This window comes from Ursus maritimus, unplaced genomic scaffold, assembly GCF_017311325.1.
Source record: "Ursus maritimus isolate PB19 unplaced genomic scaffold, ASM1731132v1 scaffold_13, whole genome shotgun sequence".
NCBI classification, from domain to species: domain Eukaryota; kingdom Metazoa; phylum Chordata; class Mammalia; order Carnivora; family Ursidae; genus Ursus; species Ursus maritimus.
The window spans coordinates 15,624,917-15,651,928 of record NW_024423675.1 but is presented as its reverse complement, the minus strand read 5'-3'; the positions used below and the strand labels follow the sequence as shown (position 1 = coordinate 15,651,928).

Sequence of the window (27,012 nt, the reverse complement as noted above, 5' to 3'; positions counted from 1 at the left end):
CTTAGTCCCCCCCCCCCCCCCCGCCCCCGGCTTGGGTCTGGGTAGAACCTGTGACTTCCTACTACCAGTACCAGAATAAGGCTGTGGTGATGGGATGTCACTCTTTTGACTATCTTACATTATGTAGGACTCCACATTGCTAGTAAACTTGACTTGCTCTGAAGACTTTCTCCTCTGCTTGCTTTGAAGAAAGTGCCACATTAGCAGACCTATGTGGCATGGCAAGAAGCTGCAGGCAGACTCTAGGAGCTGAGGGCAGCCTGTAGCCAACAGTCAGCAGGAAGCTGTGGCTCCCAGATTTATTGCCACAAGGAAATGAATTCTGCCAACAGGAGGGAGCTTGGAAGGGAGCCTTTCCCTAATTGAGCTTCTACAAGAGGATGCAGCCTGGCAGGCACCCTGAGTGAAGCCTTGCAGAGGACCTAAGTACAATGGGTCCAAACTCCTGACACACAGAAAATGTGAAATAGTAAGTGTGTGTGCTCTTTTTAGCTACTAAATTTGTGGTAGTTTTTATGGAGAATAGAAAACTAATATATTAGGTAATTTTTAGAGTTTATTTCTTTGTTTCTTTTGTTCCTGTTACCCAAGGTAGTTGCCAAGATCCCAGTCAAAACCTCTGCTTAACAGACCAAGGACCAATCATTTAACTGCTAGGAAAGGAATGATCAGAGACAATCAGCAGAAGTATTTTTTCTCATCTTTTAGAGGGGATTCAAGACTACACTTACTCTATATTCTTTTCCCTGCAGACCTTCCTATAGTGTCCATACTCTTTTGCTAGAATGAGAAGTTCAAGCCTGTGAAGCTGGGTAGGAATAAACAAACTTTTCTGGAGAAGCATGTAGCCTGGGTCTCCCTCCACTTTTTCATGTCCTTGAGAATGATCTTGACTTGGGCTTTGACCCGGCTATGTTACTGCTTCACTTACTTCCTCCAAGATTCCAAGGACAGGCAAATCTGAACAGAAACACAGTTAAGAAAACACAAGAATAGGGGTGCCTATGTGGCACAGTGGGCTAAGCACCAGACTCTTGGTTTCGGCTCAGGTCATCATATCAGGATTGTGAGATCAAGCCCACATCTGGCTCTGCGCCCAACGTGGAGTCTGCTTAAGACTCTCTCTCCTTCTCCCTCTGTCCCTGCCCGCAGACCCAGTCATCTCTCTTACTCTCTCTCTCTCCAAAATAAATAAACAAACCTTTAAAAAAGACCCTACCAGAATATGTATCTTGATTTCACTTTGTTTTCTAGTAATTTTCTTTTAATCCCAATTTCATCTAAGATAACTGACAGTAATCGACAAAAGATATTTCCTTAAGTGATTAAGAAAGTCAGGGGATTTCAGCAGCTCTAAATTATACATAGGCAACAAGAAAAATAATTGGAGCCTATAAAATTAGGCTGAATTTATCCATTGACCCTTCAACGGATAAGTAGTAGAACATGCTAAAAGATTTTTGGGAAAAAGTTTTGATGTTTCATTGTGTTTCTGCCAGAATATTTTCTTCTATAATTTTATGGCATTTGATTGACTGTGTTCACTCTTTGATTTTCAAATTAATGTTATCGAAGGATAATTTATATACAATAAAATATACCCATTTTAAGAGTACAGTTCTGTTATTTTGGCAAACATATACAACTGTATATTCCTCATAACAATCAAGATAGAGAATATTCATCACCCCCAAAAGTTCATTCGTGTCTCTTTGCAGTAAGCCTACCCATGATCAGCCAAATGCAAACATATCTACTTTCTGTGACTGTCCGTTACTTTTGCCTCTTTTTGCATTTTGTGTAAAAATCATATACAATTTTGTCTTTTGTATGTGACTTCTTTTGCATAGCAAAATGTTCTTGAGATTTATCTATGATGCTGCATTTTTTTATTGTCAAATAGTATTATTTTGTACTATGTTGCATTGTTTAGCCATTTAATGATTGAAGTATCTCGCTGTTTTCATTTTTAAGCTATGATAATAAACTTGCTGTGAGCATTCATGTACAAGTCTTTGTGTGGAAATATATTTTTATTTCTCATTGGCAACTATCTCGGAGTGGAATTACAAAGTCAAAGGCAAGTATGTGGTTAATTTTATGGGAAACTGCTTTTTTGAAAAAAAAAGTATCATTTGACATTCTCACCAGCAATGTAGGAAAATTCTTACTATTCTGAGTGTCCATTAATATTTGGTATTTGCCAGTCTTTAATCTTAGCCATGCTAGTGACTATGTAGTGGCATCTTATTCAAGTTTTAATTTGCATTGCATTGATGACTAAAGATGCTGAGCATCTTTCTATGTGCTTATCGACCATAAATGTATTTTTTTATTATAATGTGTCCATTCAAATATTTTGTCCATTTTTAAATTGAGTTATTTGTCTTATAATTATTAAAAGATTTTAAAATATATTTGGCATACAATTCTTCTGTCAGACTGTGGTATTAAGAGTATTATCTCCTTCCTTTTTTCAATGATGTTTTCTGAAGAGCAAAAGTTCTTATTTTTAATGAAGTCAATTTATCAATTTTTAAATTAATCCTTTTGTGTGCTAGGATGTCTTTGCATATCCAAAGTTATGAAGATTTTCTTACATAATTTCTTCTAGAAATTTAATTGATCTTTTGTTCTCTGTACTTTATTAGTAACTAAAGTATTCACAATCCTATTTTAAGCATTTACCAAAGATTATTTCTTCCCAGTCAAATCATGGTGATTTGACTTGATGATTAACTTGTGTTTATGGATAAATTCAATCTTTTCCATTCTACCTTATAATATAAAACTATTGTACAATTTTCTAATAATTCATATTTTGGTTTTAAATGATGGTTTCCATTATAATTCATTTTCCATCTATACCCAAGTACCTTGGATCACTATAAGACTTAAAAGAAAATAGTCCTAAAGCAAAGCTGCATAGTAAACCACTTCACTTATTGGCGAGTGAAACTAATCCTCCTGGTAAGAATTCCGTACTTAAATATAGCTTTTTTAATGCCATTTATGACATATAATGTTTAAAATATGTAGTACTTTATAGAACAGAACACAAATGTTAATTATGATCCAATAAGGAGTTATGCAATTATTCATTAATCAAGTCTTTTAGTGTACTTTTTTGTGTAAACAATTGTCCACATTTTATTAAGCATAAACAGGTAGGTAAGAGAATAGTTAATAGAAGCTGCAAAAGATACAGTTCATTTTCAACCTATCTGAAACTATAGAACATATATAATCCTAATCGTTAAGAGGAGATACTGAAACTTTTGCCCAAGTGCCTGGCAGAGGTCTTGGAAGTGATAAAGATTTAATGACTACCTTTCAAAATGCCATGTTAGTGTTTCTGTGTCATTTTCATAAGTATTTTCTCATTTGATTCTCATAACAACCCTGTGAGATCAGAGCTCAAAATATATTTGTTAAATGAAAAAAATTCTAGAGAATAACATCAAGATAACATTATATAAATAGCTAATATTTCAATATCTGTGTTTAATAACAGATAAATATAAAGCAAAAAGAAGGTCTCTATGGAATGCCATAAGTCAGTTTGAATAACTAGTATAATATATATCCTTATTTAAATCTCTAGATAATTCCACTGGCCTCTTGAAGAAAGTAATTTTTCCCCTCCTGGGGAAACATGGGCTGCACAGGAAAGTCATATTTTTAAGCAAACACATAACGATTAAATTCATTGCTTAATTATTCACAATTGTATTTTGATTGCATAGACATAACATAGATCTTTAAAACCATCACAAGTGTTCTCTGAAATATATTTAAGATAATCCCTAGACATAAATAACTAATAGCAGTTCTCCTTTTCAAAATAACTTTACATCACAGGTTCCCATTTATGGTTACACAAAGGCAGGGGATCTTAAGTGTTTTTATTAGGGGAATATGAAATTATAAAACTTGGCTAAACACAGCTGTTTTGTGAGTAACTCTGGCCCCCAAGTCTCATAACCTTCCTGATCATGATTCTGATTTTATTCCTCTGAATCCAGAACTATGTACTAAGTCTCAAGGTGCTCTTAATAGGAAGGTAAATGAGCTAATGTTATTTTTCCCATATTACACATGAAAAAGGAGTTCAGCAAAATGAAATGACTTATTCAAAGGCATAGAACTCAGTCCATATGAGAATTAGTATTTAGGATTCTTTCTTTCAGTACTAGCTAATCTCCATCTCTTCTCTCACTCTTCTTTGCCAAATAAAATCGCCTTGGTATTAATGGCAGATTTCTGATATATGTGACAGGTCATATTTTAGTGTAATGGTCACTTTTGAGCTCTAGTTAGATTTTATACTTCAGATCCTTCTATGTTCTCTTCAAGGATGAGGACTAGCTAGAAGTTTGACACATTGTCTTATCCATTGCTGTAATTTGTAGCACTAAAATGGAGCTGAATGCATAGTAAGTAGTCAGTAAATATTTGTTAAAGAAATGCATTATTTATCAAATAAAAAAGAGAGTTATCTCTTCTCTCCTTGCACCAAAGTCTCAACATCTCCCTGCCACCCAGCAGGTTGTTCCAAAGCAGCTGTTCCTCTAATAATTACACACTTTCCTCACCACGTATCAGAGCCTTTTTTCCTTAAAGATGTTAGAATGGAAGTAGGTGGCACAACTAGATGTCTAAGAAAGAAATTCATCACATTGGACATATTTAAATTTGTTAGTAAAGTAAATTCATCACATTTATAGATATGTTGCAATTAAAAGTAAACATCTTATTAAAATATAATGGGAAAATTTAGCACAATTCCCAGAACTCAATAGGTACTTAATAAATTTTAATTAACCTCTTGTTCTCCCTATCCTCAATTTAGGATAATCTTGCCATATACTGTATTATCAATTTGTATTCTTTATGTACATTAGCATAATTACAAATGTTCTGGTGCATTTCAATATTCAAAGTGTGACATCCCTGAAAAAAAATTTAAGGTAAAATTCTGTACATTGGATGGCAATTTTAATTATATGATTTTAATTATAACTATAATGCAATAATTCATTGAAGCATAAAAACATTGATTGTGTAAGTTAAATAGCAAACAATGAAAAACAAAACAAAAAGCAACTTGAATTGCATCCTTAGGACTAGGTCTTTCTGTTTGTTTGTTTGTTTGTTTGTTTTCTTTTAATCTTGTACAGAGCAATTCAAAGGGTACTAGTATATTGGAAAAATTCCTACTTTGAAGGTCATGTCAACTTTAATATACATGCTAGTGAGTAAATAGGTTCCCAGTCATCAGGATATTGAATGAAAACACACACACAGACAACACACATACACACACATACACACAAGCCTTGGCAGGACTGACATTATGAAAGTCTTTTTAATTTTTTATCACATTAGGCTAACTTTCCCCCTTGGCTTTCTTTGCCATGATACTAATAATACTTATAGCAACAGTTCCAGAAAAAGGAACTATTTCTGCAAGTATCAGCTGATGATAATTCATGATGACCCAACTATGGGATATCCAAGACCACACAAGTAAGAGTTAAGCTTTATGTCTTTTTTCATTCTTACCTTATAGAATTCATATCTGGTCAGCTCAGAGGCTAAATGTCTGCCAACAGCGGGCTCAAGCATTATCCTTTCTGCCCAAATGTGGTAATTTAGGTTGCAAAACTCTGGGCTATAAAGTTTCATGAAGTTCTTAAGTTCTGTCATGGCCTAGAGCTCTGTCTTGGTGCCCAGGGGCTAGGGTCACTGGAACTCAATTTGTAGACAGAAAAGTTGTGAATGGGAAATGATGATTTGTCTGGATCAATTTGTCCCGTCCTAACTTTCTTGTCACTAGTTCACACATTGTTACCGACTTACAGATTTTTTTTCATGGTTATTCCATGCTGAAAATGCTTAAAGATAAATGGAAACTGAGATATAAACGACAGATGCGTGGATTCCTTTAAGAGAGATTAGGAAAACAATCTCTAACAAGATACTGTCATTTATTAGTACACGAAAATGTGATAATAAATAATATTCCAAATGAAACTAAATAGATTTTTTTTTTAAGATTTTATTTATTTATTTGACAGAGACAGAGACAGCCAGAGAGAGAGGGAACACAAGCAGGGAGAGTGGGAGAGGAAGAAGCAGGCTCATAGCGGAGGAGCCTGATGTGAGGCTCGATCCAATAACGCCGGGATCACGCCCTGAGCCGAAGGCAGACGCTTAACCGCTGTGCCACCCAGGCACCCCGAAACTAAATAGATTTTCAAAAATTCTTGTATTCCTGAGATCCTGAAGATAAGAATGCTCTTTTCCCTAGTTTTTAGGGATCTAATATGTGCAATGAGACACTAGTATATTTTATGTTTCTTTGATTATAAATGGACTCTATTAAAATAACATTTTCCAATTTGCTACTATTTATAAAAATAAAATTTTTATATGTATTACATTTATAATTTGTGAATTTGCAAAATTATTACTTATAGTAATTAGATTTTTTCTTTTTTAAAATAATCATAATCATGTCAGGTAAAAATGGAGATAATTTTACTTCCTTTCTTCCCTTCTTTCTCTTCTTCCTTCCTTCTTTTTTATTGCCTTCGTGTAATCATTAGGGCCCCTAGTGTAACATTAATAGAGATTGTGAGATTAGATATTGTTCCCACGTTCTTGATTTTAGGAGGAATGTGGTCAGTTTTTTACCATTAAGTATGATACTAGGTCTAGGGTTTTTGTAGATTTACTTTATCAAAAGAGGTTTCCTTTTATTTCATCATTTGATGAGAGGTTTTAATTGTGAATGAATTTTGAATTGAAATTGAAATCAAATTTTTATTTTAATATATCCTAATTGTGAATTGGTGTTGAAATGCTTTTCTGCATCTACTGAAATGGCATATTTATTCTGTTAATATGCTGTGTTAGGTAAAATTCTAAGATGGCACCCACATTTCCATGTCCCTCCTGTTTATACACCTTCTACCAATTATCCAATTAAACACTAATTGCCATGAAGGGATTCTGCAGATATAATTAAGGCCCCAAATCAACTGACCTTAAAACGGGGAAATAATCTGGGTGGGTCTGACCTAATCAAATAAACCCTTTAAATCTGGGTCTAAAGGTCAGAGAGAAATTCAGAACAATTAGTGTGAATGGGATTTGACAAGAGAGAAATTCTCAGTGTTGGTATGAAGAAGGTGGGGGTCATATAGTAAAGAATGTGGGCAGTTTCTAGCGGTTGAGAACATACCAGGGGCTGCCAGCATGCAAGGAAAGGGGGTTGTGAGTCCTACAACTGAAAGGAACTGAATTCTGCCAACAACCTGAATGAGCTTGGAAGGAGATTCTTCCCCAGAAACTCCAGATGAGAGCTCAGTCTGGCCAACACCTGATTTCGGACTTTGAGGCCCTGAACACCCCTATCAGCAATCCAGAAATCCGGGAAGAAGGGAACTTTGGTGGGAATAGCTTCATGCCAGCAAATGGCTTCATTGTGGCCTAAAATCGGGTGCTGAATTTAATTAAGACCCGCCCAAGACCTGAAGGATTGAGCTTTCAGGATCTCAAGAACTAGCTCCAACCCCTGACTGCAGCATCAATCAAGCCAGCTGTGGATTTTCTTAGCAAGGAGGGATACATCTTTTCCACTGTGGAGGATGGTTATTTTAAATCCACAGACAGAATAACTGGATCTAATTGGGTACCCGAAATATTTTGCAGCTGGGCCTATTTTCACAATCTGTTGTCTCTAGCTGTACACGTTTGGCCAATTGACTTCTAGGAAGTCAATAAGTTTCATCTGCAAAAGGTCTCAATTGACATCTTTTTGAAACTAAAAAAAAAATTTTTTTTTTTCCTCTACAAGGCTTCATGTGTGTTGGGGAGAGTGATGGTTCCGATGGCAGATCATGAGGGAGCGTCTGGGATGTCGTCAGAGTCAGGAGCCGCTCAGAGAATGGCAGAATCTGGCCAGAAGCGCTGCTGCTGGGCCCATCTTCCCAGGGGAGGCCCAGTCTTGAGGGAGTCCTGAGATGAGAAACACCTGGGTGCTGCGCTGCCAGAGCACCCTCATCCCAGACTCGTCCATTAGGAATCTGGCTCCTAACACCTATCTAGCAAATCCCAATCCTTGTCACCGCCCTGTTCCCCACCTCTCAGAGTCACAGTGCGGCTGTGCCCACGCTCGGCTGTGGCCAAAAGACTGCACAGCGAGGAGCCTGCCTGCGGCCAGCACGGGGCACGAACTGCGCATGCCCAGGCAGCCCCTCTACCGTCTTCCAGGAAGCGGAAGGCCTCAGGCAGGGTGAGTCAGGCTTCTGGCGTCGGGCGCTGGTCGCTGATCTTACGTCTACCAAGGCCTAGGGCCACAGCGACCCCAGCACGCCACGTTAGCCTTGGGGCTAGCTCCTCCCAGCAGCTGTGAGGTCTCTAGAATTCGTCGTGAGAGAACATCACTGCCTGTTCTTCGTGCCTTTCCTCTGAAGAACAGCCTCAGAGCATTGTCTACGTTCGCGCCACAGCCAGCACAGCAGTGGGGGACCTGGTGCCTTCGCGCAAGTCCCTACGTCTGGAAGCTTCTCTCTTAAACACCACTCATCTATGGGCGGACTTAGTTTGCTTCCATATCTTGGCCATGGGAGATAGTGCTGCAGTGAACATGAAGGTGCAGATAACGCTTCGGAATAGTGATTTAATTCCCATCAAATAAACACCCAGAAGTGGGATTGCTGGATCACAGGATCACATGGTAAGTAGTTTTATTTATTTTTTTTTATTTCTTGAGAAATCTCCATGCTGTGTTTCCGCGGCTGCACAGTTTACATTCCCACCAGCTGTGCGTAAGTCTCCGCCTCCTAGCCAGCATTTATTACCGTAGCTTGTCCTTTTGAGGATAGCTGTTTTACAGGTGTGAGGGGATCTTTTATTGTAGTTTTAATATCCCTGATGATTGGTGATGTTGAGTACCTTTTCACGTACCTGTTGACCATCTGTATGTCCTCTTTAGAGAAATGTGTGTTCAGGTCCTGTGCCCTGTCTTGTATTTTTGGAAGTTTCTGAGGGAGTAGATCTTGAAAGTTCTCATCGCAAGAAAAAAAAATTGTAACTGTGTGCGGTGATGGATATTAACCAGACTTACTGTGATGATCATTTCACAATATATGTGTTATAGTAAATCATTATGTTGCACACCTGAAACTAATATGTGTTAATTATATCTCAAAAAATAAAAAGTCAAAACATAATAGAAAGGATAAATAAATCCAAAAGGTACCTCTTTTAAAATATCAGTAAGTTAGATAAAATCCAATTAAGCAAACAGACAAGAAAGCGTGAGAGAGCAAAAGTATGTAGGATTTGGAATGAGAAAAGAGCACAACTGAAAAGCCAGAAGAGATTAAAAGAATAGCTCATATCTGTGGCAGCAAGTTTGAAAGCCAAATAAATGGACAATTCCTTAACAAAATAAAAAGAAAATTTGAATAGACTAATTTCCAAGTAAGAGATTGAAGGGAAATTAGAAATTTACCATTCATGAGTTTACAGCAGTTTGATCTAATCTTTAAGGAAGAGATGAATACAATTCTATATGAAATTTGGGGTAACATGTCTTCACCATAAGATGACTTTCTCTGCCTTCATAAATGAAGGGAAACTAAAGTGTTATTTTTTCCTTTAATGAAATAAATGGGAAAATTTGGGGGTATATTTGAAATAAAATTTTTCCGCCGGTACTGAAATATCTGGTCAAATTAAGATATAAAGATAATACCAGTCTGCATGTTTTATAGTGCATTATCCAAAGTGTATATTTCTGTGTATCTTAAAGTCAAATAATATAAAGGTGGCAAAAAAAAAAAAAATCCAATCCACAGAATGGGGAAAAATGTTTGCAAATCACATATCTTATATCCAGAATATATTCAGAACTCTAACAACTCAATAATAAAAGACACATAATCTAATTTAAAAATGGTCTAAAGGATTTGAGTAGATATTTCTCCAAAGAGGCTATACAAATGGCCAATAAATACAGGAAAAGATGCTCAACATCATTAGTTCCATTACGGAAATGTAACTCAAAACTACAAAGAGATATTTCCTCATTTGAACAAACCAGCTATAAAATATATTGGATAAAATTGAGGAAGAAATTAATTGTAAGGAATTGTTGATCTGTTTGGTTTGATAATGATTTTAGGGTTATGTAAGAAATGCCCATATCTTTTAGAGGTGCGCTTTAAGGTACTTATAGATGAATTCTCTCATGATGTTTAGAATTTAGAGTTTTAAAGTGCTAAATTTGTTGTAATTGTTTATGGAGCAGTAGAAAACGAGTATGTATGGTGAATTACACTGATTGGTTTTCTGATACTGAACTAATCTTTCATTCCTAGAAAAACCCCACTCAGTCATGATTTGTTACCTTTTTTATATATTGTTGAATTTGATTTGCTAGATTTTATTAAGGTTTTTGTGACTATTAGTAGGACATATAGTAAGATTTTTGTGGTTATGTTATTCTGAAGTTGTCTTGTGATGCTTTTGAGTTTGATCTAAAGGTAATACGGCCTCATGAAATATGTTGGGAAGTATTTTCACCTTTATTTTTTGAAGAGGTTTTATAGGTTTCATGTTTTTTCTTTGAACTGTAATAGAACTCATCAGAGAGAATGCTTGTGGGCCTGGAATTTTGTAGTAGGCATATTTATATGAGGGATTTAGTGTTTGTTTTTGTTTGTTTGTTTGTTTATTAAGATTTTATTTGTCAGAGACAGAGAGAGAGCTAGTGCCTGCGAGAGCATGAGCAGAGGGAGCAGCAGGCAGAGGGAGAAGCAGGCTCCCGCTGAGCAAAGAGCCCAATGCCAGACTAGATCCTGGGATCCTGAGCTGAAGGCCAGAGTTTAATGACCTGAGCCACCCAGGTGTCCCTGAGGGATTTAGTATTTTACATAAAGATAGTGTTTTTAGTTTTTTGTTTTATCTTGGGTCAATTTTGGTAAACTGTATGTTGCAATAACTTTTCCACTTAATTGAGGCTGTCAAATTATTTGGCATAAAATTGTTCATAATAATCTCTTACTGTGATTTTAATGTCTTTAAGATTTACTACAACAATTTATGCTCTCTCATTTTTACCTTGATTAGTCTAGGTATTAATTGTTTTTGTGAATATTCTCCAGGTACCAGGTCTCTCTTTTCTATTTCATTGACTAAAGTTCTCTTGTTTCTGTTTTCCTCCCCCTTTCCCTCCTCATCCTCAACTTCTTGCTATTTTATTAATAATAATAGAGTAACAAATTATTATTTTTTAGTCCTTTTCTACTTTGTTGTTGAGATGGAATCTTAGGTCATTAAAGACCAAAATAATTTTGGTTGTAATTTTGTCTTTGACCCCGTTTCAGCTTTCTCTCACAACGTCCAAATTGTTGTAGCTTTCTTATCCTTTCAGAATATTTTATAATTTCTCTTGAGAATTTGTTGTTGACATGTTGATAATTGAAACTGTTTTAAAATTTTCCAGTACTGATTTACCTAGTTATCTCATAAATTATAGAATGTCCTATGGATGGACTTACAGGGTATGTAGCCCTTTCAGATTGGGTTCTTTAACTTAGTTATATGCTAAATAGGCTGTGGTACCAATTCTAATCTGAGGGGTTGGGAGGGACTACCCCACACCAACAAGCAATTCTGGGAACACCAACTGGGTGTCCTAAAATTAGATTGGGTTCTGACACTGTGTACCCCGATAGAGCATCAGATTCCACAGGTTAAGTGTTCAGTCCTATAATACAACCTACCATCCACCCCTCACTTTAGACACCAATCACAAGCCTAGGTTGTTACCTCTGCTTCTGACCAACTGGCCACAGATTGGAAATTCCTATGAGTCCCTCCCTGGAATTCAGATTTGGGTCTCAAATCCAGGTTGTTACCTATACTTCTGACCAACTGGCTATAAATTAGAGGTTCCCATGACCTCCTCTTTGGGTTCAATTAATTTGCTAGAGCAGCTCTCAGAACTCAGAGAAACATTTTACTTACTAGATCACCCGTTTATTTTAAAAAGATATAACTCAGGAACAGCCAGATGGAAGAGAAGCATAGAGCAAGCGAGCTGTGAGGAGAGGTCCAGAGTTTCCATGCCTTTTCCAGGTGTCCCACTCTTTTCACATCTCAATGACTTCACCAGCACAGAAGCTCTCTGAATTCTGTCCTTTTGGGTTTTTTTATGGAGGCTTCATTACATAGGTGTGATTGATTAAACACTTGCCCATCGTTGATTGAATCAACCCCTAGCCCTTCTCCCCTCCCCAAAGGTGGGGAGGTGGGACTAAAAGTTCCAGCCCTCTAATCACATGGTTAGTTCTCCTGGCAACTTTCCCCCATTCTTAGGTCCTTTCAGAAGTTAAGCCGTTCACATAACAGCAGACACCTTTATTTCTGTCAATGACTAGGAAATTCCAAGGAGTTTTGGGAGCTGTGAGTCAGGAACTATTAAGTGAAGATCAAATATATATGAGAAATAAATGTATTATGGTTATCTAAAGGACCAAATGTATATTTCTTAAAAATCACAATATTGCCTTTGCATTTAAGGTTCCTCCATGTCTTATTGTGACTTGATAGCTAATTTCTTTGTAGCACTGAATAATAATCCCATTGTCTTTTATACTAGTTTATTTATCCCTCTACCTACTAAAGGACATTTTGGTTGCTTCCAAGTTTTGACAAATATGAATAAAGCTTCTATAAACGTGATTGAAGGTTTTGTGTGGAAATAACTTTTCACTTTCTTCAGGAAAATACCAAGAAGTGTGATTGCTGGATCATATGTTAAGAGTATGTTTAGTTTTGTAAGAAACCACCAAACTGTCTTCCAAAGTAGCTACACTATTTCGTATTTCTACCAGAATGGAATGAGAATTTATGCTGCTCCAGAAAACTCATCAGCATTTGGTGTTGTCAGTGTTCTGGATTTTGGCCATTCTAATAAGTTCGTAGAGGTATCTCGTTGTTTCAATTTGCATTTCCCTGGTGACAAATGATATGGGACGTCTTTTCATATGGTTATTTGCCATCTGTATATCCTCTTTAATGAGGTGTTCATTAAAGTCTTTAGCCCATTTTTTAATTTAATTATTTTCTTACTGTTCGTTTTTAAGAATTCTTTATCTATTTTGGATAACAGTCCTTTATTAGATTTCATTTTTTTCTCCTTTATTCTCTTTCCACTCTTGACTTTTCAATTATACAGATGTTAGGCCTTTTAATTTTGTGCCACAGTTACCTAGGACTCTGTCCATTTTTTCCTGCAATTGTAAAAATCTTATTCAGGTGAATGAATTTCACTGATTTAGCATCAGGTTCATTGACTCTTTTCTCTCTATCATTCCATTATTCTGCTATTAAGCCCATCCAGTATTTTGGTTCCTTCTTCTTCTGATTCTTCCCCCCCCACCCCCCACCCCCGGGGTCGTATTTTTCAGTTCTAAGTTTGCATTTGGTTCTTTCCATTATTTTGTATTTCTCTGAAATCTATTCACTTTTCATTCATTGTTAGCATAGTTTATTTTGCCTGATTAGCATATTATAATATCAAACCTAAAGTTTCTCTCTGGAAACTTCAGTGTGTCTGTCATTGTGGGATTAGCCTCTGTTGATTTTCTTTCTTTGGAGAATGAGGCCAGTTTTCCTAGTTGTTCATGGATTGAGTAATTTTGGGTTTTTCTTGTACATTGTGAATATTTCTTTTTGGGAACTCTGGATTCTCTTATATTCTGAGAAGTATTGATATTTTGGGTTTAGTAGGCGATTATCTTGGTTAGACTCAAACACAAACTTTTTCTTAATTTAAGGTGGATGGCAACGGAATTCTCACTTCATACTTTGAAGTCTGATTTTCAAATATGTGGTTGGAGGGAGAGGCTTGGATCAAGTTTTGTATGTACAATCTGATGTTTCCCTTCGCTGGCTCATTCCTTTCTGAGATTTCTCTTACTCCCCATCCTACTGTCTATCAGCCCTAGATGCTGAAGGCTTTTTCCTGCAGGTTCCTTCACCAAGAAAGATGGTTGACTTTCTACTGAGGTTTTAGCCGCCCTGTAACACCCTGTAACTGTTGCTGTCCTCAGAGCAAAGCTGTAAAGTGGAAAACTTACACTTTGCTGGTTGCTTCCTCCAAGTTTTGACTTATTTCTAAAGTCTGCCTACTTTGTTCAATTGATATGTTAGCCAATGATATTAAAAATACATGATTAACTTTTATGTATTACAGAAAATATTTAATTATGCTGATTTTTCTTACATATATTTATAGTATTTGATTTAATAAAGTAAGGAAATAAAGGAGCAGAATAATATGTACCTTGTAAATTTGTAATAAGCATAAGTAATATATATAAAGTCAGAACGTCAGACATAAAATAGGCGTGGGACTGGTGTTAGATCCTTATCTTTGGCCATAAGTTGACTTGAAGAAAGTCACTACTTTGTTTAATGAATCTGAGACAGATAATGTTGTTGGATCCACTTGCATTGGAATACGAAGGGATGACTGTTAGGGAAAGTTGATTCAAATTTTTTCTGGAGTGATGGCCTCCTGCGGAGGATTTTGGACTGAAACTGTACCACTGAAGAGATTCAACAGACCGCTTGTTCTACCACATTCTTTGAACTTTAGTAGAATTCTCAGGGCAGATAACAGAAGTTTTTCATTGACCTTTCCATATTTCTGGGTGTTTAACCTGCATCCTCAGCTTTGATTAATAAACATTATACACTTGGTTGTGTTGTTTGGATACCCAAAAGATTCAGGCTGTTTTTAGTTTGTTTTGCTTTCAGTCAATAAAGTAAGATCGATTTGGCTACTTAACAAGGGAACATACTCTATTGCAGAAGTCCCTCTATATATCTATGTTTGATTTTGAACTTAGCAATACAAATAATTTGTTGGTGCATGTGTGCCTGTGTGCATGTTCATGCATGCTAGCTGATACCTTTTTAAAGAATATTTGATCTATACATTCCAGTCTTTAGTTTCAGCTCTAAGCCCAGACTGAGGGAAATGTCTAATTACCCTTGGGTAACAAGAAATAAAATGACATCATTCTATGTTATTCCAAGGCGTACTTGCTACAAAGTTTTATCTAAATTAATATAATTCCAAAGCTAATACATTGTAATCAAAGCAGAATTATACATGGTAAAGATTATAGAAATACCCTTGTTTCACAAAACCCTGAAATGGTCTTGGGACATGAAGATTTGTTTCAGCAGAGTTCAGAAGCTGGCCAGGAAGCATAAATTGCTGAGAGATTGTAAAAAAGCACATTGGAATTGGTCCAGATATTACCCCCTGAATTAAAAGAGTAATTTAAAAATCAGGATACTCCTTTATATTTTTTAACCAGTAGCTAACATAGGGATTTCAGATAGGGAGAAATGTATTTTGATTAATTTTGCCCTTTTCAGAGGGAACCTGGCAGCTTTGTCCTTCACCAGCTGGAGTTTATGTAAGGCCTTATGGAACGAGTCAGCCAACAGGGAGTTACAATAATCTAATCTTCGTGGCCTGGATACTGCCTTGCGTGAGCAGCTTGCTTAAGTAAAGTGTTTTTCAATTCCCCGATAGGGGGTTGAGAACACAAAGGTATTGCACTGGTTTCCCTTGTGTGACCACACTTGTCTGAGGAAGTCAAGATCCTTATTTACTCCTATTTGCCTGATTTCTTGAATGTTCTGGGTAGGGAGAAAAGCAATAAAAGCTGTTAAGATAACTGATATCTTTCTAATTATATAATAAATAGCCATGATGTTCTAAATTTAGGAGAGAGTTAAGGTTGGCAATTTTCCATTGACTGAGTCATCCTAATTGACACAATTTTTAATAAAATGTAGATAACCACTGCTGTATGCCCAGGTTTGTGCTATGTGTAGCGCTTGAGATTTTGCCTGAATTGTTTTAAATTTTGTATGTCTGCTTTGCTTAGCTTCCTTTTGGCTAAGAACATTTTGATACAACGTCCAGTGTTGTTTTTTTCCTGAAACTAACGCTCAAATACATTGGCTCTTTCATCTGGGATTGCCTTTAGAGTTGTGCCAACACAAAGTTTGCCACCAATCACAAGCCTCACTCATGGGCAGTTTCTAGAACTGTATCTGTCAGAGTTCATATTATCCTGCATTTTTGTTGATCAGATGAAAATTTCTTTATAAAGGAGAAATATTTTGTTGCATGGTGCACATTATGTAACAAAATATATGACCTTTTAACTCTAACACAATAGCATGGATAATTTTTCTCACCTAAAGAAATAAGATGACTTCCTGACATGGATACTCTGAGATATTCCATACTAAAATACAATTATACATCAAGGAGCAAAGCCATAGTCATTTTGGTTAGAATTTATAAACTACAGTCATTAATGTTCTTTACCCTTTTCTAGCAGAAGTTCCACATTTTCTTTAACATTCCATAATTAGGACTTACTCTATTATATTTAATCCTTATAAGTATGGATATGGATGTGGATTTAATCTTTATAAATGTGGATAACATTGACTTTTATGCTCTCTATACCATTTTATTCAGTCTAGTCATTTGTATTTACCATTTAGATATTTTTTCGTTCAAAAGAGAAAATAATAAATTAGGCCTTTTGTTTTGGATTTTAAATAATGGTGCCCCTATACTGTAATCTAAGATATATTTGGGTTGAACCAATGAGAAATTGTTCTATGAGCTATAATATGCTACCTGTATAACATAAAGAATAAAACACTGAGATGTTAGCGTGATCTCAACTTCTGATTCAAGAGAATCTTTCCTTCTTCATAATGCTTCCACTCCCTCGGTCCACTGGCTGCTTTGAGTAGTTCTTGTTAACTTTGATTATCTGAAAAACCAGTTGAATAACAAGTGTGTGTGTGGGTTTTTTTTTTTTTCCCCTTGCTTAGCATGGAATGGGAAGCTTTTAAAATAAAAAGATGGCATGAGGATGGGGACCCAGGAATACCCTCATTCTGCTTTCTGCAGGAATATCTCCTCCCATCGTTCTCAAGGAAACAACGTAAACTGAGAACTGTAGCAATTTATTGTTAACCAGGGTTCTTACCCCACCTTACCATGTAGAAAGCTAATAAATGGGATAGACCACAGGAAAAGCTTTTTTGATTAGGCTAGGTGGCCAGGTGCTTTCCCCCCTTTATGAACAGATCTGAATTTGAGAACTTACCATGATAAAGAACAAAAATTCAGTCAACTAAAAAAACCCACAAAAAACCCAGAACACCTACATGGGGAAAATGGTCTAAGTGAAATCGTTAAGATGCTCCAGTAACTCCAGGCAGCTTTACCATGATTACCTCAATGCATGTCCCGCTACTTGCTCCTATGGGCTATAACCAAGAGCCTCTGAACACTTAAATTACTTTGTCAGAATATGGTTTTCACAGAACTACTCTCTGAAGACAGCCTTCTCTACATTCATTCCGTTGCTCTGTATACTTGTCTCTTACCCGGTCAAATCCTCCCGTCCCTTAAATCTTTTATTTTCTCTCCATGTTTGCCTTTTCCTGTCTTCATGATCTTCATTCAGATGCCAAGCCATAGCCCTTCATTTCAAAACCTTTGGCAGTCATCTTTAACAACTTCAAATCTGGTGATGTGACTTTCTTGTTTAAAACAACTTTATGATTTCCTCCTGCCTAAGGATAAAGTACCAACACCTGTACAAGTTTCAGGAAGGTCTTTTATGATGGTGCCTTTCTACCTCCCACCTTACCCTTTGTAACTCTGTTGTCACACACTGCTGTAGCCAAAATGGAGTCTTTTTTTCCGTTCCTCTACCATGTCCTGCCCTCCCTTGCCTCCTGGCTTTTGTAAAAGCTGTTTCTTTCGCTAGTGTCATTGCTTCCTTCTGTCTCTTCTCTGGGAAGCTAACTTCTGCACCCTGTATGTTCGTCTCTAAGAAACATTTCCTGACTTTTACTTCCCTGGCACAGGTTATTATGCTTTCTAATAGCACTCACTGTTTATCTTATACTGGTATTTATTGAGCTGCAGTGTGACTGATTATTCAATTGTCTGACTCCCTCAGCTGCAGTAAGCTCTGTGATACCTCACTGTGTCCTTCAGCCTCGCACCTAGCAGGCACTCAGTAAAGTTGAATATATCAGTGAATCTGAGAGTGTCAACAAGATTATATAATTGGTTCAATATCATGCATTTATGAAGTTATGGAAACCAAAATCTGGATTCACGTTGTTTAACTTCAATGACTTTGCACATAATGGGCAAACTACAGTACCTTGTTATTATTTGATTTTGGAGTTAGAGCAGTATTAGGTGTGTGCTCCTATTTATAGAACTCTAACCTTCCCACAGTGATGATTTTTTGAGCAGTACACACAAACCCAGAATTACAGTTATCTTTGTCTTGTAGATATTTTTCTATTTATAAGTACCTAAAAATTCTTTAATTTTATACGCAATGAGAAAAATATTTCTCTATATTCTGATGTTTCACTTCAAATATTTTCCAAACTTGAAGGTTCCGTAGGCAGTTATTATTGGGGCTGATAGTCCTAGGTCCATGCTTCCTAAGAGTCTTACCCATTTATTTTCTGTAGGACCTATAGCCTCTGAATTAGAGTACAAAGTGTTTTTATAGTTTAAGAAAGACTTTCACATGCTTCTTTTATTTAAACCTCGTAACAACCCTTAGAAGGCATTATTATCCCTGAGTTATAGCTGATGCCCATACAATTTTTAACAACCAACTAAAATACGCTGTGTTCTATCTTTATTTCTTTTGTATACCAAAGTATAATGTGAGGTTTCATAATACTTTATGTTAAAACTGTATTAGTTACAAACTAGATTTTTCTATCACTTAAAAAAATACACCAAGAAGAAGTTTTATATTTATTCATGGAGATATAAGAATTTTTTTGCCTTCTTATCTCTGTATGGGACAGAAAGATAAAAATGCCCTTTTCCTTTTTGTAATGTTACTTTGAAGTAATCACCTGACACAATTAATCCTGAGCTGCAGAAGAGCACCAGGCCTATACTTAACGTTCCTAAGAGACTCACCAAAGTTACTTGGTACTTTCAAGGTCAGATAATATGACTTGTCTTTGTTTCCTACACGTGTAGCAGAGAGAGAGAGTTTGCGCCATTAATTTTAATGAAGGCGAAATCAGCATAAATTGCACAGATTAACAGTGGTCTATTAATTTGCTCTGATCAACATTGTATTGTGCAACATATTTTCGATATATTTGTCTATATTTTTCCACTTTAAATATACTGAGGAAATAGGATGTCTTTTTTCATGGAAATTACAGAACTAACATTTCTGTAATCACAGGTGACTAGAACCAATGTATGCCGTTAAACTGCTCACTGAGGAAGTCAACTCTTCCTTCCTCTTATTATTGTAGTATTATTTCTCAAGATCCAAGTGTTATGAGTATACTTCCATTAGATTGTTGACATATATATAGATTTGCCATGTGTATGTAGATTTGCCATGTATGTGTGTATATATATATATATTCTTATTTTATATACTACTTCATATAAGCTTTCAAGCAGGTACATATAAACCTAGTTGTAGGAGTGAATTGCTTGGTTTGGGTAGCAGTTTCTGCAGTTGGTCAAAAATGTTGGTACTTAAGCCATTTTAGAAATGTTCGGTGCTTTAGGGTGCCTGGATAGCTCAGTTCATTGAGCATCCAACTCTTGATTTCAACTCAGGTCATGATCTTGGTTGTGGAATTGAGCCCCACATTGGACTCTGCTGAGCACGGAGTCTGCTTGAGATTCTCTCCCTCTCCCTGTGCCCCCCCACAGGCTCTCTAAATAAATAAATAAAAATCTTTTTAAAAAGTTCAGTGCTTTATTTAAAAAAAAAAATTTATTCATTAAAGATTTACTTATTTATTTGAGAGAGAGAGAGTGTTTGTCCTGGAGGGGGAGAGGCAGAGGGAGAAGGAGAGAGAGCATCTCCGGCATGGGACTCCATCCCACAACCCCAAGATCATGACCTGAGCCAAAACCAGTAGTTGGGGGCTCAACCTACTGAACCATTGCGGTGCCCCTGTTCAGTGCTTTATAAGAGGGATTATGCAATAGCACATGTATCTTTATCTTTCTTTATGTCTGTACTTACATCTGCATCTGTATGTATATCATCTCTGTCTCTCTCTATTTACATCTGTCTATCTCTCCTGGTAAGAATGGAACTGCTAATGTTAGGCCTTCATATGGGGGGATATGATCTTGTTTATTCTGACGAGACCACTGCATAATTGAGTCCTCCTTTTCTCCAGACACCAGTGTCTGTCTGATCAGTGAGTCTTAATAATTAAATCTCCAATTCTATCTCCAAAATATTTGTTGATTCCATAAACTTTATTCCTAAAAACTTAGGTTAAACTTATTATCTCTCACCAAGATTATTGCAGTAACTTTTTAAGTAAATTCCCAGTTTGAGTAGCACACCTACATGATCATTTCAGATTTCTGAGTGTTATTTTTCTAAAACATAGGTCTGGTGGAATTCTCTCTTTAAAAACCTTTGAAGTCTCCTCCTTGCTTCAGGGATGCTGAACCATCACCTTAGCAGGGACCTCAACAAGTGGGCCTCAGTCCAATTCTTTAGCCTTAAGTGCAGCCAGCATTTCTTTAATGAATATGCACTCTTCATGATTTGTAACTATATTTATACAGTTACCTCTTCTTCAGGCCACAGTTCACATTTAATTGCTGTGATGTCTTCCTCAAATTCCCAAAGTAAAATTTAGCATTTCCTCTTCTCCTTTATGATAGCACCTTCTTCATAGTTTATTTATATATGTCATTCTGTTGTAATAAGCTGGTTAGTTTGCTTATTTGATTTTACTTCTCCTTATAACCAGCTTGCAATTTCCTTAAGAATATGGATTATTTGAAGTTCTTTGACTTCCCATTTTTAGTGAGGAGCCTATTGTTATATAGTAGGTGATCATTAAGAACTGTCTGAATTAAATAGAATAAAGCCTTGTGTATTTTTTGTCTAACATTTGTTTTGCATTACTCACCTTAAAAAGAATTACGATGGGGGCGCCTGGGTGGCTCAGTTGTTAAGAGTCTGCCTTTGGCTCAGGGCGTGATCCCGGGGTTCTGGGATCGAGCCCCACGTCAGGCTCCTGCGCTGGGAGCCTGCTTCTTCCTCTCCCACTCGCCCTGCTTGTGTTCCCTCTCTCGCTGGCTGTCTCTCTCTCTCTCTGTCAAATAAATAAATAAATAAAATCTTAAAAAAAAAAAAGAATTACCAAGGGAAAGATAAATCTTTTAAGAAATAAATACTTTATTATAGCCTTTGCCTCAGTAAAAACAAACAAAATCACAGACCAGGAGCAAGAAGGGGACGTTAACTGAGAGATTTGTCCTAATCATTAAGGGTATTGAGCAGCTGATGAACGTGTGTCTTGGGAGCTTCAGGAAACAGGAGGATGTAGAGGGGAAAACATGAGGAAGTAGGTACATCAGTTGGTATCTTATTATTTCAAGTAAAAGTAACCTGCTTATTTAAGGTAAAAGTTAGAAGTATCTCATGGAAACTAAGAGCAGGGGGTCCACCTTGGTCTCAGAAAAATTTGAAAAGATCTGGAACACTTTTTGCTTCTTTTACTGCTACTCATTTTTTGTGTCTACTTTATTCTCTTACTGCAGGTCAGTTTTCTCTGTTGTAATATGGTGACTAGTACCTCTCATTCAAGATAATAACCAGATTAAGACTGCATCATTAACTTTTAATTTCAGACTTTCATGGGGAGCAGACTTGGCCCGGCTTGAACAAGATGACGACCCCCGGACCAGTTATGTCCGGGAGTGCAGAGTGGGTCACTTTTGGTTCAGGGATTGCTCCTCCCACTCCCACATGTGGAATTTTGAGAAGGGAGCCACTACTCTTACAAACAGCCTTTGGGAGATGTGGATAAAGGACTGGTTCTTTATTATTAGGACATAAAGTATTTTTTTAATTTGAATAAATAAGTATTATGCTCTTAAGTGTTAAAGCAATACGCAAAACATAGGAGTCACTGAAATTGAATCAAACCATTGGTACTAAATGTTTAAAAATGCACACATTCCTTCAACTCCCTGTTGGCCCTTAAGAAGTGTTAGGACTCTTATCTTTCTTTCCCATTTCCATGACAAAATTTCCACTGTACTTTATAGGAGAGGAGCTACTGGAAAGAATATGACCCCTTGGCTTGGTCTTTCATTCTTCTTAGAGCAAAGGAGTAATTTGCTAATTTGATTAATGATATGGGAAGCGAGGACTGCTCTCCATTGTTTCTAAGTGTGTACAGAGCACTAACCTCCTTTTGCTCCCGCCCTACTAGGAGAGTGGTCCAGGGCCATGTAGGAAACAGGGTAGGGGTGTGGTTTTTTTTCTGCCCTTGGAGCTCCACAGATGAGAAGTAGATTCTCCGTTGAGTTGATTTGGGTAAGAATTGTGTGTGTTTTGAAAATTTTATTTTTTTAGAGGTCCAGATTGCATTTTCTATTTCAAGTGTATCAGTACTAAAACTACTATTTTTTCTACTTTGACATTAAATCATATCTGAATAGAGTTCTGATTTATTGGTTTTGATAAACCCCCCAAAATAAGGTGCATAAGCCAGAAAACCCTTTGAATAGACCCAGACATTCATTTTGGAAACAAACTAACAAGTTTAATTTATTAGATTTATTCAGTTTTTTTTCCAGTAAGAGTGAAAGCCATCTGTTGTTCACCAGTGACGGATTTATTTTTTCAATGAGCACAGGCCTGAATGCTAGGAACAAGGCTATGCTGCTGATTTTGACCTGAGTAGGATGGCTAAAGGAATCAGATCACCAAAAGAGAGAGGCTCTTAGTTCCAGTAAAGACTTGACTTAATGAAGGCATACTGCCATTAAAAAAAAAAAAAAAAGGCTCTTGGTTTTGCCAGGTGAGCCATGTTGGCTCCTTCTAATGCACTTTTTCTTGTAGTGTGGTTCCCAGAGCAAGAGCATCAGCATCATCTGGGGACTTGTTTGAAACGCAGATTTTCTGGCTCTGTTCCAAGAGATTCTGGGTTAGTGAGTCAAGAGTGGGGCTCAAAAATTGGGGGGAGGTGATTTTGGTTTTTTTTTTTTTTTTTTTTTAAAGATTTTATTTATTTATTTGACAGAGATAGAGACAGCCAGCGAGAGAGGGAACACAAGCAGGGGGAGTGGGAGAGGAAGAAGCAGGCTCACAGCAGAGGAGCCTGACGTGGGGCTCGATCCCGCAACGCCGGGATCACGCCCTGAGCCAAAGGCAGACGCTTAACCGCTGTGCCACCCAGGCGCCCCGGTGATTTTGGTTTTAACATTAACTTTATACTTTTGAATTTACTTTTATCTTTAATTTATAAGGAGAAGATGAGATGATCTTTAGATTTCAGTTTGTCCCTGAGAAGGTACAGGGCCATTAACACTGTTGAAATTTGGAAAATTTTGTTTTTTCTTCAAATATTGTTATCACTGTATTTTTATGATGATTTATGGACTCAATGAATTATCTTGGGTGAATTTGAAAGTTCAAATTGGGTGTTTGAAAGTTCACTGGGTGTAATTTAAAATGGGAAACAGGTTGGGGAGTGGGCCTTGTTCTCCTAGACCTCATATTTCAGAATCTTGGGACTTACCCTAGACCCCCTGAATCGGAACCTACTTTTTAACAAAACTCTCAGATGGTTCATATGCCATTAATATTTCTAAAGTGCTGATTTATTTTACCCAAACTTCCAAGATAATAAGAATTATATGGGATGATTTTATAAAAATGTAGATTCTCGAGATCTATCCTGCTGCTTCAGAATCTGTAAGGGAGAATCCTGGAGAAATATGGGAAATGTTGGAAGCCCATCTCACAGTATAGAACAGCACTTTTTAAACGTAACCATGTATTCATATACCTTAGGGATCTTGCTAACAAGCAGGCTCTGAATCATTCGGTCTCAGCTGGAGCCTGAAATTCTGCATTTCCAGCAAGCTCCCAGGTGATGCCCATGCTGTTGAACCACAGGCAACATTTGGTAGCAGGGTCAGAATATCAGGGCTAGTGTGTTCGAAACAGTGAATAACTTTCGCAAATATGTCTAATGTGTCTGTCTTTTGAACACTCTTGGTGTCCTAAGGTCTAGATTGATAGAGAGCATGTTAGTAAGTCTGCTTTGGGGCCAGTTTCAAATAGTCTTCTCCAATTCAAATTTATGAAAAAGCTGTTGTTTTGATTTCCATATGTTTGACTCCTCTATCTAAATGTAATGGAGTTGAGAGTGTGTATATTTGTGTTAGCTTTTTTTTTTTTTTTTTGGAAGATTTATTTATTTTAGAGACAGAGAGTACGTGAACAGGAGGGATAAAGGGAGAGAGAGAGAAAGAATCCCAAGCAGACCCTGCACTGAGAGTGGAACCAAATGTGGGGCTTGATCCCAGAACCCAGAGATCATAACCTGAGCTGAAAACCAAGAGTCAAATGCTTAATTGACTAAGCCACCCAGGGGCTCCATGTATGTTTGTTTAAACCCAAGCAAGGTTTAACACAAACAGTGTTACAGCTACAGATACTCTCTCTGAGACTCACTTCCAAATCTCTTCTTCTCCCCAGACAGTAGGACTAATTAAACTTCTTCTCCATCATGTCTCCCCAATAAGCTGTTTAGTTTTACCATAAAGGTGCCTCCACATGAGCTCAGGTTTTTGCTAGACAATTCTGAGGCCAGCTTTATTGTGGTCAATGCCTGCCTCTGCTTGAATCAGAGGAGAGAAATAAACATCTGCTAACATTTTGCAATTCCCTTAAGGAGTGAAAGATTCCACTAAGAAATTCTGGGCTCACTTGCAAGAGGAGGCATGTGAGGTCACTAAATCATGGGTCCCTGGGACCCGGTTCAGCTATGCTGGTGGTGCAGAGTTGGGGAATCTAAAATAGAGGAAAAAGCAGGGGAACTGTGATGAGGTTTTTGTATATAAGCATTTGCTGGACACTGGTGTGATCTGCACAGTAAATGCAAATGCTTTGGAGAAAAGCAGATATTCTGTGGAAAAAGGGAAAGTGCATTTCTGATACATATTTTTTTTCTAGAGAGGAACTTATTTGGAATAAACATTTGGAGGAGGGTGAAGGCTTCCCATGGTTAGCTCACCTTTCAGAAAAGCAACAAATGGGAAGGCATTAGCAAGAAAATTAGTCATGACTCAGGTGTATTGAAATTGCACGGTAGAGCATTTTTTTAAAAGTAGGATTCATGTTTTGGAAACTCGTCGAAGATATTATTCAGTTATTTTCTAAGCTAGTGTTTGCTGTTATTGTTTTATTCAGGTACTTTTTTTTTTCTCGAGAATTAGGAGATATGCAGAGGCTGAATGTTCAAAAATAACCAGTGAAGTACGGCCTTTACTGAAAAAGTTTCCAAATGAAATATAGAAAAGAGAAGATTCAAAATAAAAAACAGGAGAGTTAAGGGGTAGTAAGTAGCTGGTAGTAGAGTAAGGTAGAGGATAACTAAGAAAGCAGAAATAGGGTAGTCAAAAATTGAGGAACTTTCTGAGCTAGTTCCTTGTATGAAATGAAGTCAGTTCAACCTAGTCTTTGGTTGAGTTCCATGACAGTGGTTTACATTTTGTACCTGTAGAGGCCACTTTTAGACAACAGGCTTGAGCAATGGAAACTTGATCAAGGAAAAAAGGCCCACAGAGACCCCCTGGCTGAATACAGACAAGGGCTGATAAGGCGACCCACATCAAAATATCCAAAGGTCCTAACTAACCAATGAGCTACTTACAACCAGGCACAGTTACCAAAAAGGGAGAACTCCATACATGGCCATACCTCCTCCATTTCCCCCTTTATAAGCAGCCCCCATCCACTGCCTCATTGCAGTCTCTGCTCTGCTGTCCTGCCCACTGTTTCCTTGAGGTGTATTCAGTAAACTTCTATCTCCTTTGTTCTGCCTTGGGTGAATACTTGGGTAATACTTGGGTGAATACCTGCACCACTGGCTTCTGCCTGATCATTACTTCACACTTGGGGGACCCTGTCCAGTCAGGAGAAACACCACATTTAGACACCACAGTACCTAGAGTTTTCATTTTTATTTTTATTTAATAAAAACTTGAGTGTCATATTATTTATATTAAATGGTATGTTAATATATCATATTAAATGGTATTTGGCTTGGTTATTCAGTGTTATTAAAGTAATTACATGATTTCTTATGAATTAAAAAGAGATAGTGGAACAAATATTTATTGAGCACTACCAAGGTAATTTGACATTTTTTAGTTGTACAGAATCCATTATCTTCTTGATTGTACCTCATTTCCTAGTTGGCAAATAATTCTTCCTTACTGTATGTAGAGTTTCTGGGATGGCAATTCTGCATGAAGTCTTCATCATGGAAGATTAATCAGGAGCTCTCTCCTAGGAATTTGAATCTCAAACAATTGATGGAAGTCTGAGAATGAATGTTTGGAAGTTATCTGCTCCCCCTTGTCCCCTTGACTAGACTTTCAAACAGGGAGAGATGTGCTGTGATTCTTACTTCCTATGCGTTTCTTTGCTTTCTGGAACATTCATTGTTTCTGCTTAGTCCCGAGCCTGATCCTCTACCCTTCCTCCTCTATGCCCCAAATATTCTTCCAAAAAATCCCCTTTTGCATAAATTAGCCATTTTATATTGCTTCTCAATAAGAATCTATCTTGTACAGCACAAGGCAAAGTAGATACTTCCATTAATATCATCCATTGAAGATTGGTTTAAACTCCAAAAGATTGATTCAATATGCAATTTCTACAGAGTATAATTTATTTTTGGAATTAGTATTTACATATTACATATATATTTGCCATATGTTCATCCTTCCCTTTGTCTCCTAAAAGAAAAAGATCCAGAGCACACACTCAATTGGAATTTATGAAATATGGGTTATAGGATAAT

General features: G+C 37.0%; 1 long non-coding RNA gene across 1 annotated transcript in view; it reads left to right on the top strand.

Moving 5' to 3' along the window:
• The window catches only part of LOC103675864, a 586,760-nt gene that overhangs the window by 242,988 nt on the left and 316,760 nt on the right, over positions 1-27,012 (top strand). The window contains exon 7 of the long non-coding RNA XR_005834300.1: positions 7,865-8,746. This is a non-coding gene — a long non-coding RNA (uncharacterized LOC103675864). The remainder of the gene's footprint in view (positions 1-7,864; positions 8,747-27,012) is intronic.